The sequence below is a fragment of the Sturnira hondurensis genome, unplaced genomic scaffold (assembly GCF_014824575.4).
Source record: "Sturnira hondurensis isolate 20B ecotype Veracruz unplaced genomic scaffold, ASM1482457v3 Scaffold0021795, whole genome shotgun sequence".
NCBI classification, from domain to species: Eukaryota; Metazoa; Chordata; class Mammalia; order Chiroptera; family Phyllostomidae; genus Sturnira; species Sturnira hondurensis.
The window spans coordinates 6482849-6493088 of record NW_028094426.1 but is presented as its reverse complement, the minus strand read 5'-3'; the positions used below and the strand labels follow the sequence as shown (position 1 = coordinate 6493088).

At 37.2% G+C, this 10240-nt stretch overlaps 1 pseudogene; it reads left to right on the top strand.

Moving 5' to 3' along the window:
* The first annotated feature begins 3511 nt into the window (after positions 1-3511).
* On the top strand, positions 3512-3855 carry LOC118978479 (phosphatidylinositol N-acetylglucosaminyltransferase subunit P-like; annotated as a pseudogene).
* The last annotated feature ends 6385 nt before the right edge of the window (positions 3856-10240 follow it).

Below are 10240 nucleotides of genomic sequence, written 5' to 3'. Positions count from 1 at the left end.
TGTTGGTTACCTCCCAAGGTACAATTGCTAGTAAGAAGAGAAATCCAAATGTATCTGCAATTCCAGCCTGACAGATACAGCTTTAAGAAAACATCCAGGATTTATTTTAAAAAATCAGTAAGACAACCGCAGGGGTTGGGGGTAGGATTGAATGTGGAAGGTAGGGGAGTGGGTAGGGCAGAGGAGAATAATGGGGGGAATTGGGGACAACTGTAATTGAACAACAATAAAAAAATTTAAGTGAAAATAAAAATAAAAAAGAAAAGGTGAAAGATGTATAAGATTTGAAGAGAAACCAGGGATGGGTGGTGCAGAATGGGGGACGTGTGGTGGCATGAAAATGGAGACAACTATACTTGAACAACAATCAAAATAATCAAACAAATAAATAAAAAGAAAATCAATAGAGAGTATTCATCCTTTCTACTAACTATTCTGTTAATAAGAATGCTTCTAAAACATAAAGAATGCTTTTACACCGTATGCTCCATATAGCCACATATTTGGTGGTTGTTCTTATGAAAGATAGGCTTTTCCCAAATCAAATATTCTGCCTATTAATAAGAAAAATGACTGTAAGTAACATTTAAAGCAGGAAACACAAACTCAAATAGTGGCCATTTGGGTTATACAAGTGAGTGATTCAGGAAGGTAGAGGGAAGTGGAGGCTGGGGAACAGGTCTCCATCCAATGGTTCCCAAAGTGTAGTCCCCCTGACCTGCTGCATTAAGGTCTCCTGGCAACTCACTAGCAATAGAAACTCTGTTCTTTTCTACCATCTTAGATATTTCTAGACATACTGTCTTGTCTGTCTTCTTATATACCATATCATCTTCTTCCTGAAGATTCTTTATTATTCTGCTTGAATAGATATTTTCTTATGATCTTTTTAATATAGGGAAATAAGTGAAGAGGTGTTTGGGGTTTTTTTTGGCCCTTCCGTATAATCAAATGCCTTTCTTTTTTATTACTTAATAATTGACAATTTGGGAATGGAAAAACAGACGCAATCAATTTTCCATCACAATTTTGAAGAAATTATTTCATTATCATCTAGCAGAAAGGGTTGCTGATGAGAAGTCTGATGTTAATTTAATTATCTTGCCTTATTGTTTCTTTGTCTCTGAAATATTTTAGTACTTCCTCTATCCCTCACCTCCTGTCTCTCTGTCAGAGTTAGGGATGGGGGGCTGACTGGGAGCTTTGTGTACATAGATGATGTACGTCAGAAATCAAGACACCCTGAAGCCCTGACTGGTGTGGCTCAGGGGATGTGGCATTGTCCTACAAACTGGAAAGGTCACCGGTTCCATTCTTCCCTGGTTGGGGTCTTTCAAGGGGCAACCAACAGATGTTTCTCTTACACATTGATATTTCTCTCTCTCTCTTTTTCCCTCCCTTCCCCTCTCTTTAAAAATAAATAAGCAAAATCTTAAAAAGAGAGAGAGAGAGAAACACCCTTAAGAATATATGGGCAGTTTGGCCGGTCCCATCACAATGTTCTACATAAGGTGGGCTTTGTGCTGACAATGGGAGGTGTATTTTTCACCTAGTTCTCTTGGCATATTTTCTTTCCCCTCCCTCATATCTCTTGTGACAGCGTTGACGTGCTGTAAGTGTCCCTTTGCATTTCTCTCAAATCCAAATTCTAGGAGTTGTAATCTCACTTTATTTAGAGATAAGTTCTTAGAGTTTTAGTCTCTGCTAAAATGAATCTGTGTCCATTATGTGGAATACACAGGCATTTGAAGAGGGTAGAGATGAATTCCCTCAGGTGATCTGAAGCAGTTGTTAATTTCTGGGGTCTATTTTCTTTGTATTTGGTGATTCTGATACAGGAGTTTCTTCATGTGAGTATTTGCTATTACTGCAAATGTCTGAACTATTTTTTTTTCTTTTCTGATATGTGTGTAGGTAGGAGATCGCATCTGCTTAGCCTTGCAGGTTTCTTTATCAAGCAGCGGCCATTTGCTTTTTGTCATCGGGAATTTTTCATTATTTTTGGTCTGTTGATAGAAGCCTTTCTTGCACATTATACTGCCTTACAAAATTTGAAGCCAGAGTAGTCTAATTCCACCTACTATTGAACCAAAATAGACTACTCCTATTTTATAACAAACTCCTAAAGTCTTAGAATAGTGTGCAGGGCTCTCTCCAGCTTGGCTCCTGGACACTTCAATGACTGTCTCCCTTCATTCCCTCTCTCATTCCCTTGGGTCACACCGGCCATCCTGCCATTTCTCAGATTGGGAGAGCTTGTTCTTATTTCCAGTATACTCCATACACTTTTCCCAGATGCCCTTNATTTTTGGTCTGTTGATAGAAGCCTTTCTTACACATTATACTGCCTTACAAAATTTGAAGCCAGAGTAGTCTAATTCCACCTACTATTGAACCAAAATAGACTACTCCTATTTTATAACAAACTCCTAAGGTCTTAGAATAGTGTGCAGGGCTCTCTCCAGCTTGGCTCCTGGACACTTCAATGACTGTCTCCCTTCATTCCCTCTCTCATTCCCTTGGGTCACACTGGCCATCCTGCCATTTCTCAGATTGGGAGAGCTTGTTCTTATTTCCAGTATACTCCATACACTTTTCCCAGATGCCCTTACAGATCAATCCCTTACTCCAGCCAACTCTCTATTGCGTATCACCTCTTCAAAGGAGCTTGCTCAGACCACCCTATCAATAGTAGTTTCTCTATCCCCTCAAACCTGTGTTATTTTTCCTGATAGTGTACTGTATGTCTATTTGCCTAATTTGTTCACCAATCTATGTCTAGCACCTAGAACAACTATACTTGGTATTAGCAGGAAGGTGATAAATATCTGTTGAGTGAATGAATGAAAAATAGTGTTCATTATAAAATCTGACATGCTTATTAAATGTTTGTCTTCTATCTACTTTTGTCATCTATTTCAAGATAAACAAAACAGTAAAAAAGTTCTCCTGCAAATAGAGTTCATTTCTTTATGCAAATAAATAGTATAACAGTAGCCAATATAATAAGTTCAATGGTCTTAAAGTCTGAAAACATGTTGACAAATGATGGTGAAATAGATTTGTTTGTCATTTCTGAAAAGCCTGCAGGATGCATAGCTTAATCATTAAACACAGGAGGTGAAGAGACCGTGGCCCTCCTTCCTTCCTATGTTTTATTTTGATTCATTTATTATTTATATAGTGCTTATCACCATAGCATCTATTTCTCATAGTAAAAAGCAAGCAGGGAGTTGAAAAACTATACCCTCTGAACTATTCATTTGAAAGCATTCTGCCCAAGATAAAGGACCTCAAACTGGAGTGATAACTAACATCCTACCCTAATGTAGGATAATTAAAAAATAAATTTAAAAAGAAAATATAAAGGCCTGTAAGATAATAGTTATCAGCATGGGCACTACAGCCACTCTGACTACGTTAAAATTCAGTTTCAGTGTTTGCATGTGCGCGTACACATGAGGTGTGGTAGCTGGTGTGCACCTGCAGATTGTGTAAAGTCACAGCGGCAATGGTGGCAAATTCACCGTCCCCAATGCTAGAAGGAGTGATTTATGCTTTTGCTCTTTTTTGAAGTTCCCAATTCATCTTAGTCTGTTGGCCTGAAAAGTATCAGGCAGTTGCATTGTCCACCTACCTCTTTGTTACTATAGTGATTGGGTATGTCCTTGGATTTGGAGTAAACTTAGTGAGTACCTCTCCACTCAACTCCGTTCATACAATCACAGGTCACTATGCTAAAATTCAACAGCAGAAGAATTACTAGGAAGAGACAATCCCAGCATTAAGAGACATTCCTGTTAGTGAAGTAAACCAAATGTTCTTTCTCACAAAGAATTTTACACTAAAAACTAAATTGTACATAGGCTAATATCAAATATTTATGTTTTTGACACAGTAACTTTGATCACAATTATCTCTCTTATTAATACCCTGTATTAAAATATTTTAAAAGTGTATTTAACTTTTCTAAGATTAAGTTCCATTAATATTGTAAATATTATTAATATTTATCAAATTTTAGTTATTAATGGAAAAATAAATAAAATGCTGCATTACCATAAAAACATCAGGTTTCCACCACTCTAGATAAATGACTTTGAGTATGTCATTTAACTTCTCCGTGCCTCCATGCCTTCTCTATAAAATAGGAATACTTTATAGGTTCTATGAGAATTAAATTAGGTATTTGATTGGATTCCTTAGAATATTGCCTGGCATCGACAAAGCATTATTTAAGTATTTTCTACTATTATTATATAACTAAAAAAGCTTAATATGAGAATGAAGTAAGAAAACACACATTACAATTATACAATATCCAGCAGAAGGAAATTCATTACTCGACCAAATTTTGATTGAGGACCTTCTGTGTTCCAGTCACTGGTTTAGATGCTGGGGCCACAACATTGAATTAAAGTCTCTGCTCTCCTGGGGCTTGCACTAGAGGCAGAAAACGTACAAGTAAGCAATTAAATATAATTTTTAAGGTAGTAAAAATTGCTAAAAATAAAAATAATTTTGGAAAAGAAAAGTTGGCAGTCCTATTTAGTTAAAATGGCCAAAGAAGTCTTGTTGGACAAGACTTTTTTCCCAAGTTAATCAATATGATAAAGAGAACTATAATTGCAGAGTGTCAATGGTATTCGGTACATATTGCTTTAAAATTTATTTCATCACAGAGAATTTGCATTTGATATGTCATTGCTATCATTCTGATAAAAATTAGTGACAGATATTCTTTTAGTAGGTAACTGATGCATTTAGAAAAGGGGGTCTCATTTTAGTCATTTTTATTTAAAAAAACATTAACAAAGAGTTTATGCTATGAAGAGTAATCTTTAAGCAGGATATGTATCATAGTGATTTTCAGTGTTCATAGCAATAATGGCAACTTTAAAATGCATATTTAATGGGTGTAAAATATACAAATGCCATAGAGCCCTGGTCAGGAAATTGGGGACTAGAGAGGCCCAAAGTCAGAGCAGCAACAGGGCAGCATTCAAACCTAGGTCCTTGGTTCTACATTTAGAATTCTTTCTGTTACTCTAAACAGCACATTTCATTATGTATTCAGTTGGCTATGATCTGCAGTTTCTTAATTCTTAAATTTCTAGCCTTTTTTTCTGTTTCTTTTTATTGCTGAGGACAAGATTGTGTGCAGGATAATTTTATTTGTTGCTTTGGTGGATTTCTTTGTCTTCTAATAAGAAAAATGTAGAGTTCATTATTTTTTGTTTTAATTATGTCATTTATAATTCATCATTTTTTTCTGCTAGAGAACTGATAAACAGTTTATCCTATGTACCAGTTTTATTTCAATAAGTAGTTTATCAGTATAACATGAAATGCAGCAGTTTTGAAAGAATATAAGCTACTCATGCTATGGTAAGACTGCAAAACATGAAGAATGCAAATGTGAACTGGTAAAAGGATGAATATTCATGCTACAGACCCTGAGTTTTTGATGCAGTCTCTGGAATAGCTAGGGCTGCTCATAGTCACCTGAGTGTCCATGGAAAGAGATTCACACTTGGGCGAACTGACCAAAAGTAAGAGGTTAAAATTCTTATTCAATTATTTTGCCTATGAGTTAATGAAATATTTTTAAATTACAATATGTTTTCAATACTGGGACTAGCTATATAGGAAAGGATTATTTTAGAAGCATTTTAAAATATAGTCCCATGAAGTCATTTTTTGTTTACTACTTTTCATTACTTTTTTAATCGTTGTTCAAGTACAGTTGTCTGCGTTTTCTCCCCACCCCTTCCCACCACCCCAGCCAGCCCCACCTCCCTCCCCTGATCCCACTTCCCCCTTGGTTTTGTCCACGTGTCCTTTATAGTTGCTGCTGAAAACCCTCCCCTCTTTCCCCCCACACTGAAGTCATTTTTTAAAAAGAGCACTAAAGGACATTTTAATTTATTATCTTTTCAGATTTTTTACAATATGGTTTTTATTGTTGTTGAGAAAAAAGAAAAAAGAGAAAAAATCCTGGTGCCTTACTCTCCAACACATGGTACAGATAGAAAAGAGAACAGTAATCCACACAGTAATCCTCTTCTTCCTGCCTTTCCCCAGTGTTCATACACATCATCTCATTTGAAGTTCACAATTCCATGTGAAACAATGAGAAAAGAGCCTGGAAAAAAGCTAGCAATTAACAATGTCATCTGTTAATATATCCCAGTCTCTCCCTGCTCTTTCTCCCCTGGTTGGTGAATGGCATCACCTAGACAGACATCAGTGACTCTGTCTTGCTTTACAACTTAACCAGCATCTTCTCCTCTCAATTCTCTATGCAAGTGAATTGGTTTGGGTGCTCCATTTTTTTTTTGCCTAAACTATTGCAATTACCTCTCTATCTTAATTTAAAAGAACCCCAATCCTCAACTCCTTTACAATTCAATTGCTACATAGCTGGGAAAAGTAATCTACTCATGTCAGCTGCTGAATTAACCTTAAATATTCACCCAGTAATTTTAACATAGACTCAACCTCTCTTAGTCTTTTCCTTGTCCCTTTTCACCATCCAACCACATTTCCCTACTATTCATTCTCTCCATGCCAAAATTACATGCAGTTCTCAGAATTCACTGTGTTCTCTCTCAAGCCTTCCCTCCTTTGCACAGCCTGCTTTATCTGAGAATACCTCTCTCTGCTTCTCAGCCTGGGAAACCCCTCATCTTTCAAGACTTGGGCCAGGACCTATTCTCTGTGCTGATCACCCGGCTGACTTCAGCAAAGAAGCTGCTGCTCTGAGGTTCTGTGCTCATTTTGCCTAGCTTATTTCCACTATGGCCTATATCTATTTTCACCATAGTTCAGTTGTTAAATATTTATTAAATTCTGAATTTCAAAGATAAAAATACAATCTATGCTCTTAATTTGGCAACCTTCAGTGTCCGGGAAGGGGAAGCACTAAACAATTACCATAACTGTTAGATCAAAAGTAGGCCTTTTAAAATGCTGGTGCAAGGGCATTCTTCTGCCTGGCCCAACTTCCCCACAGTGCTTTTTTTTTACCCCAAAGTTCCATTTCAAAAATTTGCTTTTCTCTTTTCCTTCAAAACCAAAAAAGTGTTTTGTGAAGTCCACTCTGCTCTGAACAGGATGGACCAGGTTCCATACAAAGGAAGTTGGTGGGTGTTTGCCTTCGGCACATTGCCTGCTGTGCCGCTGGCCTATGGCTCTGAGCTCAGGAGGCACACTAACTACTTTAGTCTCCTTTTAATTTTCATGTGCACCTCATCACTATTTCTTACCTTGGCTCAAATGGCTGACTGACCCTTCTTTTTTCTTCTTCCTCCTTTCCTCCCTTCCTTTTTTAAAAAACTTCTATCTGTCCCTAAATGTTGAGTACCATATAGTATATACCATACACTCTCTTCGTTGCTGCGGTAGAATGATGAATAAGACAAGTGAGACTCTGGTTTTCATGGAGTTTTAAGAATCCACATATATCAAACTAAAAATATATTTATTTTTAAAATGAATCAGTGATAATACTGGTAAAAGAAAAAAAAGAAGGAATAACTTCTGCTAATGGAATTTAGAACGGCAAAGCTCTGGGCAGCGGTGGGATGACAGACGGTTTATGTTCTATTCTCTGACCGAGCTGCTGCCCTCATGGGAAAGGGAAACTTTGTAATCCCTACTTCCCCCAAAACATGACTTAATTTGTAGTGTTGGGGGAAAATGCAATCTAATCAAACTGATACTCAGGTACTGAAGCCTGACCCACCTACCTCTAAGACACACACAAACACACGTGTGCAAGTAGAAGGACAAGGGCTTCCAGAATGTTCACTTCTCATGTATCGACACACTATTTAAACCACAGAGTTGAGTTAGTAACATTAATTCTTGATGTGCTCTTAAAGGAGAGACATCACCTTCACATCAGTGCCTGGTTTCACTATGGCCACATCTTCCTCGGTACAGTGTACTCTATTATAAACACATTTTAATTTGCATATGTAAATTGTGTAAATTGTTTGCTAACTTTTTGAGAAGGGGGTGGGTAAACTAAAAAGGTTAGGAAGATAAGTTCAGGAGCCATTCTAACCTTGGTACTTGCTGGATTTAAAATCTTGAGCAAGTAATTTAACACTCTTGTGTTACAATCTCTTTATGTGTACAATGAGATAAAAGTAACAGTATAAATTTATTGTAAGAATTAAGTAAATATGTAGATACAAAGCACTTCGCATAGTACCTGAGAGATGGAATGTATTTGATGCACATTAGGTAAACAGTTTTGCAGTTTAGTTTTAATTCCAAAGGGGAGGAATAAATCATGTAGCTTGTGCATTGGAAAAGCAGAGTAGCAAATTTGCTATTAAGCATTCTAAAATGAGCTCCTAACACAGTGTCATGGAGAGAATAATGCCCCACACTCCAAGGTGTTTAGGCCCTAATTCCTGGTACTGTGACTATATCTCCTTATATAGCAAAAGGAATCTAGCAGAGGTGACTAAGATTCTTGCGACGGAACATTATCCTGGATTATCTGGGTGGGCCCAACGTAATTGCAAAGATCCTTATAAAAGGGAGGCAGAAAAGGCAGAGGGAAGAAAAAGAGATGTGATGATAGAGGAAGCGGGGGTTGGAGAGAGGGCGTTGCTGGGTCGAGGCCAGGAACCAAGGAGTGCAGGCCGCCTCCTGGAGATGCTGACGCGGGAATGCAGTTTTCCCCTAGAGACTCCAGGGGAACCATCCCTGCTCACATCACGACTTTAGCCCGTGTAGATGACAGCCAGAACTACGAGATAACAAATATGCATTGTTTTACACCACAAAAGTTGTGGTAATTTGTTATAGCGGCAATAGATAATGAATACACACTGACTGGTCTGAATTTTTTTCTTCTGTTTTGGGCAAAGCAAATTTTTTAAATTAAAAATGGAAAACTATAAGTACAAATATATGTTACATACACTTAAAAAAACCCAAAGAGTTCATTTTGGGCCTCATTATGTGAGCAATTTAGAAATTTATTTGCTGTTTCTGATTAGATCTAGGTAAACATATTACCCTTTTACTTGCTTATCTTTCAACTCAGCGTCATTTTAATTGACAGGGACTGGGTGTTCTTGCTAAGGATCCCAAAATTTAAACTGGACATACTGGAATACAGAGATTTGTTGGCAAAAAAATATATATACACGTATATATATATATATATATCCTTGAATAAAGAGTAAAAATAATTACACGGTGCTAATATTATTGAGAATAATTTTTTCTAAACACTACTTAAAAAAATACCTAAAACTTCTTTCTGCTTTCAAAGTCTTGTTTCTTATATTTGATTTTGCCTCTCTCTGCTGACTTAATACTTATTGTATGCCAGGTATGTTACTTTCAAAAAAAGATCATTTCTGGGAATGATTATTTGTTTTATAAAATGCATAAATACAAGGTTTTTGACATGGAAATCCACCCCCCTACCCCATGCATTTCCAAATGTTTCACTTTTAGAAGCTGATTAATGTACACAGCTTTTCTTGAGTGCAGTTGTGGCACGAAGTGAGGAGCAGCTACGTATGTACAGTGTCTATAACTGGGCATGCTTCCATTTACCGACCATAATGTATGCATTTACAAACATGTCATTTAAAATGCAAAGCAAGTCCTTGAGTTTATTTTGTTTCAGAAGGCTAAAATTGCTGTGTCCATGTACCAAATTCTTACTCATAATTACTTCTTGCTCACATATATTGCTTTACACTCATGGGAGAATTTGAGACTGATGTTTCTAGACCTAAAAAAGAAAAGAATGTGGGGTGGCTTTAATAACCTAGTAAAATGAGTTTAAAGTTTAATTCTGTCTAAAAATATAAGCAAATAACTTCTTTAAAAGATGCTGCATAACAGCCTCAACATATTACAATACAACAGCAAACATATAAAGATGTACTCAGATACTGACCTGAGTTTTTTTAAACATACAGTTTCAGGAATCAAATCTTACTGAAACACTTTGATTTTTAAGAATGTGTGCATGTGTGTGCAAGTGCTTTCATCTTGTCTGTACGTCTTTAATGAGCCCCGTGCGTGCAGCACAGTCGCTTGGCCTCTGAGAACACCCGCAGACAAGCTACACCACTGCTGCAGGTCCCCCGCAGCAGGGACTTGGCAGTGCCGGAGCAGGACCGCGTGGCACACGCCAGCTCAAACATGGACATTTCCTCTTTCTGTTTTTCTGCTCCCAAAGGCCAGCCAATCCAGGGTG